At 39.5% G+C, this 20,508-nt stretch overlaps 1 long non-coding RNA gene across 1 annotated transcript; it reads right to left on the reverse strand.

Annotated features, from left to right (window-relative positions):
- Positions 1–4,493: 4,493 nt before the first annotated feature.
- LOC122546849 lies at positions 4,494–16,494 on the reverse strand. Its single transcript, XR_006310820.1, has 3 exons — positions 16,407–16,494; positions 6,502–6,602; positions 4,494–4,622 (listed from the first exon to the last, which is right to left on the reverse strand). It is a non-coding gene; the product is annotated as an uncharacterized LOC122546849 (long non-coding RNA).
- Positions 16,495–20,508: the final 4,014 nt, after the last annotated feature.

The following is a 20,508-nucleotide window of genomic DNA, read 5'->3' on the forward strand; positions in this document are numbered from 1 at the left end:
CATCATGTAAATATTCAATAAATTCTACCATTATGAGAAATAACATGCAAAGTAAAATGAAAACGTTGCAGTCAGTTGTAGAACCACAAAGTTTCAGCTCACCAGCGACATGGGGAACTGTAAGAAAAATACTGAATGAAGCACCTCATTTTGAGTCAAAAAGTGTGATTATTTTGAATTTATGGGAATCAAAAGACTTAACACGATGGCAGATGTGGGATTGTTGAAACACATGAATGCTGTTGATGGGAGCTGCTGACCTGCAAAGACTGAGGCTGAGTAGGACTTAATGACATAATGAGAAGGACAATGTGGAAGAGTAACTGAAAGCTGTACACTTGGCAGTGGAGGCATTCAAGAGGGAGATCCTGAACCTTAACTCCAAACCTCAGCAGCCTGTGCTTCAAACAGAAAAACTTGAAAATGAAAAGAATGATAGGGTGAGTTCAGATAATCAGTTTAGTGAGCTGCAGATGCAGTTTAATACTATATCACAGTTGGAGAATGGTTCTCTGGACACGAATACCAAACTGCAAGAAATGCTGTAATTTAAAGGAAAAAAATATAAAATTCAAGTAGCCAAGCACAGCAGGAGCAGCAGGGAGTTGAAAGATTGGTAGAAGGCAGACATGGTGAGTGAGTGGAAGGAATACATATGCTGCAGAAAGTTTTATGCAAAGACCAAAGAGTAGTACTGCCAGGCTAGAGACCAATCGCAATATGTTACTTCAGCTCAGAAGAAGTGGCACAACAGTTTACCTCCGAACCAATTATTAACCTAACCAATAAATAGTATTTCTTTAGGAAAAAGCACAAGCTTATAACAGACTCTAATGGCATGTGTTTTCATTATAAATGTGATGGCCAATCATATTTATTTTAAATATACTGTAATAAACAAGGAAGTCCATCATTGGAACTGTATATTGTTACAAAGAGACATTATGTTTTCTTTAAAGAAAGAGAAATGCAATGTTTGTTGTGTACCAGACTAGGACTAATGTTCAATTGCAGACAACTCTTATTTGAACTAAGTTTATTTACTAACAACAGAGAGGAGAGCAGACAGTGCCATATAACAAAATGCTCAGACCATGGAACATTCTATACTTTTTCCCATTCAAACGTACAACTTATACATTTGAATGCAAAATGATATAGATATACAAGTTTCCAAAATACAATATGACCAAGCCAGCATTAACAATACACAAAATCTAACAGGCCAAGTTGTATATTTGTTTTACTATTATCACATCCAAAATGTACATGGTTGAAATCACAGAATAATTTGCATGTTAAGAATAATTTTCTTCCCTTACTAATTATATATATTTTAAAAATATCATTATTTGGCAAGGTCTATTGGAAAGAAACAACTTTCTTCTTCCTCCTTCTAAATAGTTTCAATTTACTGACCTGACCTCTTTTTCTTTCTGCCTGGTTATGTCCCTCCCATTTCCATTAGCTTGACTGTGCTCTACCTACATTTCTAATTAGGTCAAATCTGAACTGACTTTGAATACCAGCTCCACTTAATAGTTGGGACTGTGGCATTGTTGATTTGTCCTAATCAAACACTCTGACTCACTTTGCTGTATTGGTGGACTTTGTAACAGGAAAATAGGATTTGGGCGCAGGAGTGGACCATTCAAACCATTGGACCTGCTTCAGAATTCAATTAGATCATAGCTGATCTGGTTGTGTCTCAAGTCCACTTTCCTGTCTGCCCAGCTAACTCCCTTGCCTATTTAACTGTGCCTTGAATAAATTCTGTGACTTAGCCTCCACTATATTCTAGGGAAGAGCATTCTATACATAGAGAAAAATATTTCCATCTTTAAAAAATCCTTTTATTATTAAGTCATGTCAATTGGTTCTAGTTTGCCCACCTTCCCAAGATGAAATTTTCTCCCAGTATCCACCCCTTCAAGATTTTGCATGTTTCAATTATATTTTATCTTTTTATTTCTTCTCTACTCCACTGGGTATAGGCCAACGTCTTCAAGTGTTTCTTTGTAAGATAAATCCTTTATCACAGGAATGAAATTTCTCTGAAATGCTTCTAAAACAATTCCATCTTCTCTCAAACAAGGAAATCAAATCTGTGCACACCACTCCAGATATGATCTCACCAATGCTATGATAAAACTTTATTACTTTAATACTCCATTCCTCTTGCAATAAACCCAAATATTTCATTTGTCATTCTAATGCAACTGTTGTACCTGCCTATTAACATTGTATGATTAAAATATTAGGATAACCAGATCCCTCTGTACCACAATGTTCTGTAGGCTCTTTCTATTTAAATCATATGTTGCTTTTCAATTATTTTTGTCAAAATGGACACATTCACATTTTCCTACATTATATTCCATTCGCCAAATTTCTGGCCACTTACCCAACTGTCAATATCCCTTTGCAGGCTTCCTGCTTTCTCTTGACAACATATTTACCTACCAGACTTGATGCAATTGGCAAATGTACTTACCAAACCTTGAGTGACTTTATCCAAGTATTAAAGTGTAATCAGGTGAGGCCCTAGCATTAATCCCTGTGACACACCTCTAGTTACACTTTGCCAACAGTGAAAATAATCATTTTATCCATACTCTATGCTTCCAATTAGTTAACCAAAGCTTCATCCATGATATTATGTTACCAGGATGATATAGTTTATGGAGATTGTTATTTGAATTCCATTGGCTGATTTGACAATTGGGATATTAGACTGAATTTTAAAAAAAGATAAAAAATCTGACTTGAAAGGGCTGCAGGCATCCCCTGCTCCATACAGGTGGCTACATTTAATGAAAACATTGTGAATTAAACAAAAGAAAGCCTGAGCTGAAAATAGATGAAACCTAAGTGCTACGAAACTAGTCAGTCATGCACATTCCCACCCCAAAAAAGAGCAATGAAAAGGTCCTCATCTTCTACTTGATGTACACCATTATGAGATTCTTCATTGGTTTGAGATGAAACATGAAGATTGGAAAAAAAACTTCAGCAGACAGGGAATATATGCCAGTTTATATGTCAAAGTTCTCTCCATCTCTTTCTGTGTCTTAAGAGAAGAAACATCCAAGACATGTTTTAGAGAGTTGTGATTTGAAATATTTAAATTATTGTGGAAGGTCTTACTATCTGTTGTTATATTTCTAGCTAGCTTTTGCTCATATTCAAATTTCTCCTCTTTTAATAAAGTTTGTAAATTAATACCAGTCCTTAAAATCTGTCCAGTGTTCTGACTTGCCATTAACCCTTTCAGATCTGTACTGTATAGTGTTTCCTTAAAGTTGGTACTCTCCTTAACTTAGGTTTTTAACATATTTTTCTAAGGGTGGGTGAACAGTCACAGATCCTGGTCCACATCGGAAGGAAAGTGGATGTGGCCCTGCAATCAGAATTTAGGGAGCTGGGTAGAAAATTAGCAGTAGGATCTCAAAAATAGTAATCCCCACATAACTCCCAGTGCCACATGTAAGTGAGCCAAAAAGGTAGGAAGATATAATGGATAAGACATATGGACGTGTGTTTGGAAAAATAGTGCAGGAGGGATTCCTAGGACACCGGGATGGACTCTGGGGGAAATGGCAGTTCTACAAGCCAGATAAACAGCATCTGAATTCCTTGCAGGGCAGTTTGCCAGTATGTTAGAGAGAGAATAAACTAAGTGTGGGTGTAGGGGAACAAGGAGACAATAATTGAGAATAATACCAATACGCACAGAATACGAGGAGAGACAGATGTCACTAGAATAGAGAATAAGAAGTTAATAGATCTATTCAGAGTGAGAGGGAAAGTAGTGACAAAGCTCCCTTAAGTGCTGTGACCACTTCTGAGAAAAAAATTGTCCAGGTAATCTTTGCCTCCCTGATGCATTGCAGTGTCTGTAGCTTACTCTCCAGTTCATTGATTCTAAGTTGAAGTTGCTTGAACTGCTAGCACTTACTGCAGATGTATTTACTGTGGATGATACGGGCATCTGTCAGGTTCTATATTTTGTAGCTGTAACACATCACCTGCTCTGCTGTCTTTGTTACATGTTAATTATTTTATTTTTCTTAATTTATAATTAAACAGCTCCACTTCTACAAGGCTTTATTCTACTGGTAAATTATCCCCTCATGTAAGAGTCTAGGACCATGAGACAGAGTCTCAGAATTAAGGGGCACTAACTTAAGACTGAGGTGAGGAGGATTTTCTTCCCTCAGAGGATTGTGAGTCTTTTGAACTCCTTGCCATATAGAACTGTGGGGCAGAGTCCTTGTGTATATTTAAGGCTGAGATCGATAGATTCTTGATGAGTCAGGGAAGCAGGGGTTATGGGGAAAAGGCAGGAGGGTAGACGTGAGGATTATCAGAGTCAGCCATGATTGTAATGAATGGCAGGTTTGAAGGGCTGAGCAGCCTACTTCTGTTCCTATTTCTTATGGCTTGTGTTAGTCTCATGAATTGTCCACCTTTTGGAAGATTCTTACCTTCTTTGTTGTTCTACAACACCTCAATATTCTTTGTAATGGTCTGAAGCCTCATCCTTTCTCCTCCAGATTTTCGAACACTGTCTCTTGATCACCTCCTATTTTTGGGAAGCAGCTTGGATCTTCTATTTGCTTCTGGAGGTTGAAAGAATTGTAGAAAAAATGAGCACCTCTGTCTCCCCCCTTGCAATGATCTCTCACTTGAATAAAATTGCCAACTCCATTCTCAGTTTCAATCTCCCTCTAAAATGAATGCAACTTTGCTTCAGAATAACATAATCTGATATTTATTAGTTGATTTATAGTTCTTTTCCAAGACAATTAAAATAAATGTGATTATATTGATTCACTATATAAAAATTAATGGGAGCAAAAACCAATTACATACAATACCTTTCGATGTCATTATTGAGAATGTGAAAGCACTTTGGTATAAGCTTTTATTTGTTGATGTCTGTATTTTAAGTAACTGGGAATAAACAGCCCCACCTTGTCACACCTAAGAATATTATTGTCAGCATGCTATCAATCTTGATTATATTTTATTTTATATTAGAGAACAAAGGATACTTTCCAACACAATGCACCATCCCATGTCCCAGTCACACCATAGGTTGGATTTGCAGCAATGTAAAGTTATATCTAATGATTAGAATTATATCACCATTATTGCAATTCTGCAAAATGGAAAATGCTTTGGAGCAATGCAAAAGCAGTTGTACACATTTTTGAAGCATACGATGTTGCTGAAAATCATTGCCATCGCCTCGTAGTTGGAAGATGTCCATCTCTACATGCAAGGCTGGTGCTGATTTGACATCATAGCAGACCTGCAGAAGGAGGCAATTTAAACGCTATCTGATTTTGACAAAGTAGAACTCCAGTGAGGTGTCAAATCCCAATTTAAAAATGTCAAACTTCAGGGCATTTTGTAAACTAAATCAAAGTTTATTTCAGTATTTTAAGAAAACAGAAGCTACTGCCCACACTCTTAATTAAAATTTCCTGTGCAGGAGTAGAGACCTGAGCATGTATATAATCAGCACCTATACATAGAACACTGTCCTGGATCGGAGAATTGGATTCACCAGTAGGCAGAATAAACAAGCTGTTGCCAGCTGAGAAGCATTTGATAGCTGCAGGATGGCAGCAGCATTAATGTCCCTTGTTATATTAGTACAGCATCAGTTCTTGATTTCCTGAGGTGAGGGTCAGTTATACTAGCCCCGTGCAGCACTCACACCTGCCTCCATCAGCACCTGCAATTTTCACTGGAAACCTCCTGCTACTCCAAGTGAAAAGAGCTGGCCAGGCAATTAGTTATTTTCAAGCAAAGTTGGTAAATGAGGGTTCTGTGTTATGTGCTTCATTATGTGCCTTTGTTGAAGTCTCACAGACTAAAAACATAATAAGTTAATATAAGCAGATGCTTCTCTCTCTTCAATGCTCTTTAAAGTACATATTGGTAAAAGTACCCATAGATATATACTGCTTAACATGTTATACAATATGAGGAACATATTGAGTTCAGTCATTTCTTTCAAATCAAATTGGATTAAACATAAGGTCATTAACCTGATATAGATATGAAATTCTGTCGCATTATACTCTAGTGCAAAATTGAATCAAAGACCCATAGTAACAACAATGAAAGCTGACCTCAACTTCTTAAACTAAAATCTGATTTTAGTCTATCATCAACAATCCTGATGTTGCCTGCAATGGACCATTTCCATTCTGTTTTACATAACCTTCTAATTTAAATACATAATCCAAAATAATTAATAAGCCAATCCCAAAGAGCAATCCTCAATGATCATTTTATGTGAACTCTATATGGGTTAGAGAACTTGCAATGCCATTTACGTCCACTTCTTTATCGATATTATGAGCAAAAAGGCAAGGGCAGCAGTTTTGTCCAGCAGCAGGCAATGGCAGTCTGATGGATGACCACAGCAAAGCTGCTGGATTTGCCAACAACATTTACATAATCCCCATTGGCACAATTACTCACCTCAGCCTCCCAGCCAATTCCAGGAAACTTTGCCCAGCTCTACTGGCTGTTACATTTACTGGTTCTGCCAAAAGAATCTTGATGGAACTACTCCTGGTATGCTGCAATTTAAATAGACAGCTTTAATTGCGGCATCCATGGTACCATGCTTGAGGAACAACATGTGTTTTTGCCGAGAGCACTTTCATCCACAATGGGCTATATTTTGCTATGACACTGGCAGCATCAAACAAAAATCCATCTGCAATCTGTGTCACATTTCTACACACTGGCAGCTCTCAATGATTGTCTAGTCAATGAAGAATATAAATACACCACAGACTTTTCAGCTAAGATTTTGGAATGGTGAGTTCAGAAACAATTCAATAGTATTGACAACTGCAAGAACAAACTGAATAGATACTTGAGAAAGAAATTGAGAGGTACAAGAGATTGAATATTTATTAGAAAATTAGACTGATCAGTCCAATTATGAAGCTATCTTTGGACCTATGTATGCCTTCATCTCTTTGTCTTGGATAAATAGAATTTAAAACGCAGCGACGCTTACCATTTTGATTAGTAAGATCATGATATAACTTCTGCTCACATGTCTTCCATGGTCACATCCAGTAGGTATGTCTTTAGGAATCCATTCTTTGCACTCTTAATAGACCTCAGTGTACTCTCTGCAGTCTGATTCCAACTATGGGCAGTAATTAGATTCCCTACACTGTGGAAACAGGCCCTTAGGCCCAACAAGTTGGAATGATCCAAAGCAAAAAATTTTCATTGTGGACTTGCCAAGCACCTTCTCTACAATCACTATACTTCTGGGTCTGAAATGTGATGTTGCATTATCAAGATTTGTAATGCGTTATTTAGCATCAGGATTTAGTGTATGAATGTTTTGACTCTGTCATATTTGTATTGGGGTGGATAAAGAGTGGAGCTGGAAAAAGGTCAAACAGCATCAGAGAAGATGGGGATTGAAAGTTTCAGGTCAGAACCTTTCATCAGGACTTGTATTGTGGCATGGCTAAGAAAGCATATATGAGTGGATTTCGATTTATGATAGGTAAAAACAAGGACTGCAGATGCTGGAAACCAGAGATTAGATTAGAGTGGTGCTGGAAAAGCACAGCAGGACAGGCAGCATCCAAGGAACAGGAAAATCAATGTTTTGGGCAAAAGCCCTTCATCAGGAATAGACTCTATTCCTGATGAAGGGCTTTTGCCTGAAATGTCGATTTTCCTGCTCCTCGGATGCTGCCTGACCTGCTGTGCTTTTCCAGCACCACTCTAATCTAGACTCTGATTTATGATAGATAGAAAATAATCTGCTCTGATGTTGCAGCAAACAATTTATTGGACTTCAGTGTAATTGTCCAACTAATTCAAATTGTCACTGTATTTATTTACTCTTTCACAGTTGTAGGCATTCCTGGGAAAAGACCTTGTCTATTTATCCCCTTATGATTTTATAAACCTTTATAAGGTCACCCCTCAGTCTCTGATGCTCCAGGGAAGACAGCCCCAGCCTATTCAGTCTCTCCCTACAGCTCAAACCCTCCAACTCTGGCAACATCAAGTTTCAAAACGATAGGAGGAAGACGAGAATTGCACACAATATTTCAAAAATGGCCTAAGCAGTATCCTGCATAGCCGCAACATGACCTCTCAACTTGGTAGTGTGGATGAGCAGAGGGATCTTGGTGTCCATGTACACAGATCTCTGAAAGTTGCCACCCAGGTAAATAGTGCGGTGAGGAAGGCATATGGCGTACTGGCTTTTATTAGTAGAGGAATTGAGTTCCGGAGTCCTGAGGTCATGATGCAGTTGTATAAGACTCTGGTACGGCAGCATCTGGAATATTGTGTGCAGTTTTGGTCGCCATACTATAGGAAGGACGTGGAGGCACTGGAACGGGTGCAGAGGAGGTTTACCAGGATGTTGCCTGGTATGGAAGGAAAATCGTATGAGGAAAGACTGAGGCACTTGGGGCCGTTTTCACTAGAGAAAAGAAGGTTTACGGGTGACTTGATTGAGGTGTACAAGATGATTAGGGGGTTAGATAGCGTTGACAGTGTGAACCTTTTCCCGCGTATGGAGGCGGGTATTACAAGGGGGCATAGCTTTAAAGTAAGGGGTGTAGATATAGGACTGAAGTTAGGGGTAGGTCCTTCACTCAGCGAGTCGTAAGTTCATCGAATGCCCTGCCAGTAGCAGTGGTGGACTCTCCCTCTTTATGGGCATTTAAGCGGGCATGGGATAGGTATATGGAGGATAGTGGGTTAGTATAGGTTAGGTGGGCTTGGATCGGCGCAACATCGAGGGCCAAAGGGCCTGTACTGCGCTGTATTCTTCTATGTTCTATGTTCTATACTCGATGCTCTGATCAATAAAGGAAAGCAGACCAAATGCCTTCTTCGCTTTCCTAGCTACCTGCAACTCCCACTTTCCTTGGAAGAAGAAAAGTATCAATAAGATGACATGCACTCAATTTGCCTTTGCATAATTTATGTTTCAATCCTTCCCATTTCAAAACAGACTGTGATCCACTCGTGAAGGTAATGCAATTACTTGACTGAATTGGGTGGGGAATTATTTTAACATAACAGCACATTCTGGTGGCATATTATTTAGTAATATCCCCATTTCATTTGAGTGCTTAAAACTATAGGCATTAGATTATCTTGGAGCCTGTGGGGTGTTTGCCCATGGGCAATTTACAGTGTTGGCCAAGCCTGAATTTGCAATGTCCATTTAAGAGTAGAATGCTAATAGAAATGCTAATAGGTATTAGTAGCTGAAGGAACTACAAGTTAGGTCATATAAGAGAGTCGTCCGAATTTATTCCACAAAAATGATCAAAGCAGACATTTTACAATTTTTCTGATGTAGACTTTGAGGTCTTAATACAGCGGATACTAATGAACAAGGAATTGTTACTGAGATAAGGTAGAAGAAGGTTGCCGAAAGGCAAGTAGCCAAATCAATGTGGAGGGAAGTGGCAAGGTCAGAGACCCTGCATTCATTGGATGGCACATTCCTAATTCAAAGGATAGCAAACCATTGATGGTAAGAATTCAATAACCTGTTGATTATAAAGAAAATTGCCATGCTACCTTTTTTATCATTACATCATATCCAATCTTCATTCTAACTTAGTCAGTTGAATGCTGAACCTCATGCATTGTGGTTCAAGGGCTTTTGAACCACCTGCAATCCATGTTTTGAAAGCACATTATATGGATATTTTGCAATTAACCCTTGCTACTCCATCCTGCCATGTTATAGTGATCGTTTCTCACTAGTTTCCCCCTCCACCCCAGCATTAGCTGAGAGCAGGCACTTGGAATGTCTCATTCCAGGAGAAATTGACATAGACAATCTGGGGATGGCTGATTATGGGGGATGTGGAAGCTCTATAATAGTCTAACAGATACATTAATAGAACATGTGGCAGCTTCATTGTAATATCCAACTATTTTCATGGCTATCTTATTGTTTTTCTTCATACAAGCAATGCAGAATTCCTTACTCAGGAAACGCAATTAATATTCATATTTTTTGCAAGTAGTTGGTTATTCATGCAGTGGTGCCGAATTCTCAATTAGCTCATTTGGTTTATGACATGGGGTTGGAGTAATTGTCAGATGAAGGACAAATACAAATGCTTCCACCAAGATTGGAATATCCTGGAAGATAAGGTATGATGAATACATAATCAATGTCGTGCTGTTGATCTATTCAGGATATTTGACCAACAATCTACTCAGATTTTTACCTGACAGTGGAATGGTAACCTGCTTTGAATTGCAGTTCTCCTCTTGTTGTGTTCCACTGTCTCTGTGGAAACTGTGGCTTCCTGCTTTCTCACAATGAACCATATCAATGAGGGATAAAATAAGGAGAATAAAACAGGCATATCTGAGGTGCAGCAGAAATTGCCACTTTTGTGTGGGTGAGGTATTATCTCACAAACTTGTTTGAGTTTTTTGAGGATATCATGATGATTATTGATTAAGGTAATGCAGTGGATATGGTCTACGTAGACTTTACTACAGCATTTGACAAGGTAGGCTACCCAGAAGATTAAGTCGCATGGGATCCATGATAAAGTGATAAGCTTGAAGACATAATTGGCTTAGTCATATAAAGAGAGGGTAGTTGTGGAGGGATTTTTTTTCTGATTGAAGGTTTGTGACAAATGATGTTCCACAAGAATCAGTTCTGAGACTTCTGTTTTTTGCAATTTGTATACATGGTTAGGATTGGTCTGGTTAGAAAGTTTAAAGACAACATGAAAATTGATGGAGCTATGGACCATGAGGAATGTTGTCAAAGGATTTAGCAGGATGTAGACAGCGATGTCAAATGCAAAAAGAATGTATACAGTGAATGGCAGGGCCCTCAGGAACATTGATGTGCAAAGACATGTTGGGGAGTCCATAATTCCCTGAAAGTGGCAAGACAAGGGAAGAAGGCGGTAAAGAAGGCATACAGCATACTTGCCTTCATCAGTCGGGTAATTGAGTATAAAAGTTTAGTTCGGTCACATTTTGAGTATTGTGTGTAACTCTGGTCACAAGACTATAGGAAGGATATGGATGCTTTGGATTGGGGGCAAAAGAGCTTTACCAGGATATTGCCCGGGTTGGAATGTTTTAGCTGTAAGGAGAGTTTGGATGGAGTTGCAATGTTTCTGCAACAACATCACAGGCTGATAGAAGTGTATAAAATTATGAGAGGCATAAATAGGGTGGATAGTCGGAGTCTTTTTCCAGGGTGAAAATGTCAAATACTAGGTGGCATAGGTTTAAAATGAAAAGGGCAGAGTTTAAAGGAGATGTGAGAGGTGGGCTTTTTACACAGAGGGTGATAGGTGTCTGGAATGCTTTGCAGGGAATTTTGTAGAAGCAGATACAATAGCAACATTTAAGAGATATTTGGACTGATGCATGAACAGTCAGGAAATAGAGGGATACAGACCATGCGTCAACAGGTGGGATTAGTTTAGAATGGGAACATGGTCAGCATAGACATGGTCAACCAAAAAGCCTGTTCCTACACTGTACTGTTCTGTGTTCCAGCAGTTCTCCAGTGAGAACTTCTAAATGCAGCTCTTCTCTTAGGATCACTTGATCTCAGCATTTATTTGTTTATAAATAAGACAGAGGTGTGGGAACAATAAAAAACTTATACTCATGGTATAATTGCATCAAGACTTTGATGTAGTCAATTTCATCTATCCCTTGATTTGTGGATGGCATTCCCTTCAGCGACAATCATATTTAAGGCATGGTGAAGGAAGCAAACAGCCCCATCTCAGGCTTCAGAATATGTCAGCCTGAAAAATGAGTACCACTTCAATTTGCACCATTACTTTGAGTGTTGAACCATGATTAGTCCTGGGAAAACTCAACGGAAATAAGTCATTTTGAGTGTTAATTCAGAAAATTTGTTTTACTGGGTAAATCAATGCCTCGATTTCCATTTGTTTTCAATAAGCACCATTAACTTCACTTGATATTCTTAACGAGGTGAGGGATAAGTAAGCTGGATATACAGGATAAAAATTCAATTCGATCTGTTAACGTTGGCATTTCCCAAACACAAGGTGCATCAACTGGTGAAACTGCCCACCACAGAGTTTCGCAAATTCAAAATGAAGAATCAAGACTGAAAAAGGACGTTGGGTTCCCTAATGTGGTGTCGCAGGCCTTAGTTCAGGAGCGCAAAAGGAGGAGAAAAAGCACATTTCTGTCAGAGGGCCAAGATGGAGTGACCTTATGGAGGTTCATAAAATCATGAGGGGCATGGATAGCTTAAAAGACAAAGTTAAAAATCAGCAGGTCAGGCAGCATCCAAGGAACAGGAGAATCGACGTTTCGGGCATAAGCCCTTCTTCAGGAATGTCTTTCCTCATTCCTGAAGAAGGGCTTATGCCCGAAACGTCGATTCTCCTGTTCCTTGGATGCTGCCTGACCTGCTGCGCTTTTCCAGCAACACATTTTCAGCTCTGATCTCCAGCATCTGCAGCCCTCACTTTCTCCTCAAAGTTAAAAACCACACAACACCAGGTTATAGTCCAACAGGTTTCATTGGAAGCACACTAGCTTTCGGAGCGACGCATAAATAGACAAAGTCTTTTTCCTGTGAGAGGGTAAAGATATAAAAGAGACCTAAGGGACAACTTTTTCACTCAGAAGGTGGTACGTGTATGGAATGAGCTGCCAGAGAAAGTGGTGGAGGCTAGTACAATTGCAACATTTAAGAGGCATCTGGATGGGTTTATGAATAGGAAGGGTTTGGAGGGATATGGGCCAGGTGCTGGCAGGTGGGACTGGATTGGGTTGGGATATCTGGTCGGCATGGACATGTTGGACCGAAGGGTCTGTTTCTGTGCTGCACATCTCTATGACTCTATGATTCTAAGTCTTCCAGCAAAACACAGCTAAGGAAATTGGAGTTGGTATTTTGACTCCAAAGGCCAGACTGAAGTACCAGAAGATTCCAATTACTTCACATTACTGGTCAACATCAGTGAATGTACATACAAACACCATCTTTCACTTACAGCACTATAACCTCACACTGCTCTATGCTCAATGCTCCCCAGCAGCACTCTCTAGCAACCATTCTTTACATTCAGATGCTCCAGCTCACTTAACTCTCATAGCACTATGACATGACTATCACATACCCTATACTCCCAGCTATTCAGAGGTTTCAGACACATCACTCAAATACATTGTAACACACTTGAGCTGGTAGTCACTGACACTGTTGCAACGGCATCACTCAGAATGACTATAATTTCCTGGCTTGCACATCATCTCAAAATCCACTTCACGTTTATCCCATAATCTGGTTTGAAGATCTGCAGGTGGTGAACCATGGATCTATTGCTTTTCACATGATCCCTTAATCCCATCCCCAACACTACATTTCTGCATTTCTGATTTCAGGAATGGGTCAAATTCCTAGAATTCCCTTCCTAATAGCACTATGGGAATATCTATAGCACGTGGACAACAACGGTTCAAGGTGGCAACTTAAAACCTCCAATTCAAGTATGATTACAGTTGGTGCTTCCCTAGCCAGTGATGTCCACATCACATGAAAGAATACATTTTTACAAAAAAAACTTAGCTAGACAGTCTGAAAGGTGAGTGATGAAAGATTTGCGGAGCAGTGCGCAGTTGGTAAAGAAGTCCAACACTGACTTGACACTTTCTAGGCACCAGGTCAGATACCTACCACTGTGTACAATTTAAAGTGCAGCAGAAAGATGAGATTCTCGAGCCACAAGGCACAAGTAGGCAGCTGGCAGGCCAAGGAGAGTGCTTGCCAGCTTCACAAAAAGTAGGTCATGGGCAAATTCTGCTGGAGGGAAACAAGGTAGTAGTTTACTGGGGATGGCACACAGGAAAGCACGATGGGCATGGTTTGCTGCATCGCCAGATCTGTTAAAGAACCTGTAATCAGACTGCTGCCACAGTCATTGTAGATACAGTGCTCAAAGGGTCATGTTGGTTCCCATTGCAATCCCACAAATTGTGCTCCAGTGGATTACTGGGTTTTATGAGGCATTCCGGTTGTAGACTACAAGTGACTCCATTATGTGCTTAGCTGCATTAGCCTCAGTTAAGATGACAGTATTTGTGCTGTGATATGGAAGTGCTGGTGTTGGACTGGGGTGGACAAAGTTAAAAATCACACAACACCAGGTTTTAGTCCAACAGGTTTGTTTGAACACACAAGCTTTCGGATCACTGTTCCTTTGTCAGGTAGCCTGGATCACTGCTCCTTCATCAGGGACAGGATCATAGGACACATAATTTATAGTAAAAGATCAAAGTGTCATACAACTGGTGCAAAGTATTGAACAAACCTAGATTGATGTTAAGTCTTCAATCACTTAGAAGTGGATGCAGGTTTCGATTGATTAATATGTAAATCCCAGAAACCCTTTCAAATCAAGGAACTGAGATTACTTAAGGCTTTACCAGTATAAAAACAAGGTAACATCTCAGCTCAGACAATGCATTAAAGGTGTGAATTCAGAGTCTGTCTGTATCCCAATCTTGAGTCAGACTGGTTCTATTTCCAAATAAGGAATTTATAAAATGTCACATTTACTGAGTGCCTACAGATTGCGTGCTTTTTGAACAAAATAAAATGTTTCTGCAAATGCAAAAATGCAAATGTGTGTGTGTGTGTGTGTGCTGCCACCATTGTCAGTCCATTACTGTTAGTATTCTTGCTATTGACTTAAGCCAGTTAGCCCAGATTACTTCACTGACTCCTCACTCCTTTGGGCTAGACCTGCTCAAAGATGTCCTACATGGCTCTCTGCAGTCTCTCCAAGTGAAAGTCAGCTTATTTTTCACCAAATCCTGTTGCTATCAATGTAGAAGTGCTAAGGCAAAATCAGATGCTAGGGGAGTCAAAGGTGGCCATTTCAATTTTGGATCTGTTCTCGGAAGTCAAGTTGGATAAAGGAAGTTTTCTTTTTACTTTTGTTTATTTCAGGATTTTGATGAAGAGGATACTGCATCTGTCCATGATGGAAGGAGGGAGTAATGGGGAATCAGGGAGCAGTGTGTATCATTTAAGGAGAATTTAAATCTGGCTCTTCTGTCATTGGAGGTTCCTTGTGAAATTGAATGCATTTTTAGCTGCAAGTGTTTAAGAGCAGCCATTAGCAGGAGGTCTCTGTGAGGTCCAGTCTGGCAATTATGGTGTCACATTAGCAAAATAACAACCTGAATATGATGTGAATCTGCCCACTCTGCATGTTTCCAACAAATATATGACATGCCTGCACTGTCACCCTCACCAGCACTGTGTGCCTTGTAGAACATTCCAGAAGTGAATTAACAACCATTTTCGAGGTGCCAAGTTCCCTCATGTTTGAAATCAGCATTTTGACAGCGTTCACTTTGCTGCATTAATGTTTACAACCATGCTGTTGAATCAGCAAAGCATAGGACAGTAATGCTCTTACCAAGATGATAGCAAGAACAGAAATAGGAATCCTTGATGATAATAGTTAGTGTATTCGTAACCCTTTATACATCAGCCAGGGGGCTTTTATTGATTTCAGTGTTGGTTACGCTTCATGTATAACCAAGTTAACAGTGTGAATCAGAGCTTTACACAATCCTTTTATATTCTTACGAATAATTTAGAAATATCAAATAAGGCTGGACCTTAATCCCAACCTCCACCTCAAAAGATCAACCATTTGACATGAGTACTGTGTCTCCATTCCCCACATTACTTGTACTAGAGACTTGCCCGAGAACTACTGCTAAATTCAAAGACATTATATTCTTTAGACTCTCGCTTACAGGAGACAGGTTTAAAATTTACTCAGTTTACTTCATAAAGATCCTTAACAGCCGACAAAAGACACAAACATTTTATCTGATCTCTGTGGAGTTGAACCACCAAACTCCTCTGTAAACAATGCATCTCAATGGTAAGCAACTGATTGTCCTCCGAAGGCCTATGCTGAATTAGCCACAAGCCTTCGTCTGGATTTGACTGCTCAGCTGTAAGTGTAAACCACATATCAGCAAGTATTTCACTCAACAATTTGAGATGGTAACAAGGCTGGTAGCATCCCTCTGATAAATCTGGAGAGGGCACATGGCAATGATAGCAACACCCTGCAGTTGTGTTCTGAATCTATGAGGAGCACAACTGTTCATTTTAACTCCATAACATAAAAGAATTATAATTTTAGGTACAGTTTTTCAGTTCCAGATGACCCTGGACCCAGCTTATTTCATATTTTCTAATCAGACTGTTCATAAATGTTATCACACATCTCTGGAGTAGGTGAGACCTGAACCTAGGCCTCCTGGCTTAGAGGTTGGGATACTACCACTGCATCACTACACCCCCTTACCTCATCCTCCAAGTTTCTGTCCAGTTTGACAAATTGGGCTCCTGCTGCTGTCATAGGATTCCAATTTGAATACACAGCCTGCCACCTGTTTAGATGTGAATTTGTAACTACTAAATGTCAGCTGTCTCAATTTTATATGGAGCACATGTTTATGGGCATTCAGCTTTGGGAGGTTACAAACTGATTTTGAACCCTATTCAAATGAGTTGGCACATTGGTGTCCAATTTGTTTTTTCCTATTGTGCTGTCTGTCCTTAAGTAGTTAAGTGAGATTACTAATGTGCTTAGTTTGGAACAGTGTTAAGAAATTGCCACATTATTAAAGATTAGCTGGAGCTTTAACCAGGAATGGCACTTGTAGGGAGTGCATCTCAGAATCTACTCGTGCATTGCTCATCATTTTCTATACATGCTGCTCACCTCACTGTATATACAATATTATACAATCATTGCTTAAATAAGGTTATTTAATCCATTTACCTTATTCTATACAATAAATATGCATGAATGCACAATCACTAATTTTCACAATGTTATATAAATCCACTAAGGAAGGCAAATATTAAGCAATAGAAGAAACTCTGCACAATTTCTCTCAGATTCCAATCCACTAAACTGGCCCAGCTAAATTCCAGACTAACTATATGTTGGTTCATATGCTGTGAAAGGTTTTCCACTTACTTGCTCTGTCCACACTTTATTACAATGAAATCTTACACTCATCTAGCAACCATATTCACTTTTATTTCTTCCGGTGCTATTTCACTGATGATCCTTTCCCTTTCTGAAGTACGATTACTGAGCTCCGGTTTTTGATCTTGTCCATGCAGCCATGGCATTTCCCAAGAAAATCCTACAGAAACGGTTGGAGTTGATGGTCATGTTGGATTGGTCCAAAGCTTACCACACTTAATTAACATCAGATTTCTCCATCAATGAACAATTTGGTCTCGAATATCAAAAATGGATGTATGGTAGAAAATCAAATACAATTTACATATAAAGAGGTAGAAAAATAAGCTACAAAGTTAAAGTGTTTTGAGTAACTAGAACCAAACTAGAACTCAAGTTATTGTGAAAGATGACATGAATAACAGCAGGTAAGCTCTACATTACTCAAACACCATATTAAACAAAAACAAGGTTGTCTGCTCAGGATCACATGACTGTACATCTTTTGTGTAATTGGTTGCTGTGATTTCAACATTACAACACCATCTAAACTTCAAATGGACCCAATTGGTGAAAAGCCTTTGGGAAAGGCCTGATGTTATGTAAGATACCAGATGAGATGAAAGAAATAAATTGGAATTCAGTTCCAATAAGTATGAGATAATGCACTTGGGCAGGACAAATAAGGCAAGGAAATGCATGACAAATGGTAGGATCCTCGGAAGTACCGAAGATCAAAAAGACCTTGGAGTGCAGATACGCTGGTCCCTTAAGTTGGCGGCATGTGTAGATAAAGTGATTAAGAAGCCATATGGAGAATAATTGCCTTTATTATCTGAGGCATAGAGTCTAAGAGCAGGGAAATGATGTTGGAATGGATAAAACATTGGTAGGCCACAGCTAGAGTATTGTGTACACAACCCACATTAGGAGGGTGTGTTTGGACTGAAGAGGGTGCACAAATTTACCAGGGCATTGCATAGGCTGGAGAGTTTCAGTTATGAAGAGAGGTTAGATAGACTGGGGTTATTTTCCTTGGAGGTTGAGGGGGTCATGTTTGAGGTGTATAAAAGTATGAGGGGCAAAAACAAGGCAGATGGGTGGCAATGTTTCCCCTTGATAGAGGGCTCAATGATAAAGAGGCTTAGATTTAAAATAAAGGATAGGAGGTTTAGAGGAGATGTGAGGAAAAATGGTTTTAACTTGAGGGTCCTGGGAAACTGGAACTTACTGCCAGTAAAGGTGGTAGAGGCAGCAACTCTCATAATATTTAAACAAGTATTTAGATGTATGCTTGTGATGCTGAGCCATATCAAGCTATGGGCCAGGAGCTGGAGAATGGAATTGGAATAGGTAAGTGGGTTTTTTTTTGACCGGCATGGACTCGGTGTGCTCAAGGACCTGTGACATTTGACTCTATAAATGAAAATCATCTCTTTTTTTTTAAAGAGTGCATAAAATGTCATGGCTGCAGGGCATGGAATGGGAAATGTGTGTTCAAGAATTTGTTTCCCTAAATGATTAATAGAGTTCAAGTTTTTGAGTTGCGTGTGACACAAGGACACCAGGGGCATCAGCATGATATGCATTTTTGAATAGCTCCTTTTTCGTGCCAGGGTCGAGCAACATTTTCACTTGACTCAAGTTACTAAATATTCTTACACATTGAAGAGGGAATAACTAACAAAAAAAACTTGCAACCAACAGTTCCATATACACCTTGTCCATACACAACTGTCTCCTATTTAGAAATATACACTATATGAATCCTGTAGAGATCACATTAGCTCTCTTTAACACATATACCAGTGAACACAATCTCATGAAACCACTGCTCTTCATGTATGCTGATGATTTGACCTTGGCTTTTCAGGTGAAAGAACTTTAGCACATTGACAAAACCCACACTGAAGATTATGTTCTCTGAAAGCCTCATTCATAAAATGCATACTTTGACCAGACACTGCTTAGACTGTAATTTCAGCCTTCCAACCGAACAATCTAAGCCAGGAAAAAACCTCATATCCAGTTCTGCAGCTGATCACATGGCCACTCTTGTGCAGACATTGACTGATCGGCAACACCTCCAGAACACTGGAGCCAAGATCAAAACAAAAGTGAATCTCAAACGGAAACTGGTGGATACCATCTGGGACAGCACAATCAATACACTAGGCACTGCTGCACACTGGGTAAAAACAAGGACTGCAGATGCTGGAAACCAGAGTCTAGATTAGAGTGATGCTGGAATATCCTAATTTACTCAACAGTAGAGAACAACAGTTTAATCTAGCTCAGGATCTGCCACCCAACCATGGTCGATATTCATTTATGGGTATTCATGAGGATTCTTAAAGAAATGTTGAGACTAATACATCTCTTGAGGCTTCCTGTGCTAGCACACACTGAACCAACTAGAAGTTAAGCCACAAGATAAGAGCCCATGGTGTTGGAGGTAGTATATTGGCATGGATAGACAATAGGCTCATTGCAGGAAACAGTGAGTTGGGGTGAGGCATTCTTTTCCAAGTTAACAACCCATGGCCAGTAGCTTTCCACTGAGATCAGTGCTAAGCCTGCAACTGTTTACAATATATATTAATGTCTTGGAGGAAGGAAGTGAATGTCTTGTAGCCAAATTTGCAGATAACACTAAAGTTGGTGGAAAGGCAGATTGTGAGAGGGATACAAACAGTTTATGAGAGCCTTTTTTCATTCATTCATGGGATTAGGCACTTTGCTAGCTCCTCAGAATATTATCTAGGTCTATGGATGAACTGTCTAGCAAGAATACAATTAGGCCATCACCTCTTATTGAAAGGCTAAGAAAGTGGGCTGAAAGCTTGGATTATAATGTAGGAAAATGCCAAGTTGTTCATTTTGGAAGTGAGAACAAAAGAGAGAGACTGCAAAAAGCTGCAATACTAAAGGACTTAGGGGTACTTGCACATGCAATATGGAAAACTAGCACACAGGTGTAGCACGTAATTAAGGAGGCTAATGGAATGTTGGCCCTTATGTCAAGTGGGTTGGAGTGTAAGAGTAGGGAAGTCTTACTGCAACTGTGCAAAGTGCTGGTGAGACCACATCTGCAGTACTGTGAGCAGTTCTAGTCCCCTTATTTAAGAAAAAGATACCATTGCATTGTAGGCAGTTCAGAGAATGTTCACTAGGTTGACCCCTGGTTTGTAGGACTTAAGTTATGAGCAAACACTAAACAGGTTGAGACTTTATTTACTGGTGTTTAGAAGAATTAGAGATGTTCTCATTAAAACATGTTGGAATCTTAAGGGGCTTAACAGGGAAAATGCTAAGAGGATGCTTCCCTTCATAGGACAGTCTAGGAAAAGATGGTATAATCTCAGAATAAAAGGGCACCAATTTAAGAATGAGATGAGGAGGAATTTCTTCTCTCAGAGGATTGTAAATC

The sequence above is a fragment of the Chiloscyllium plagiosum genome, chromosome 3 (genome assembly GCF_004010195.1).
Source record: "Chiloscyllium plagiosum isolate BGI_BamShark_2017 chromosome 3, ASM401019v2, whole genome shotgun sequence".
Classification (NCBI taxonomy): domain Eukaryota; kingdom Metazoa; phylum Chordata; class Chondrichthyes; order Orectolobiformes; family Hemiscylliidae; genus Chiloscyllium; species Chiloscyllium plagiosum.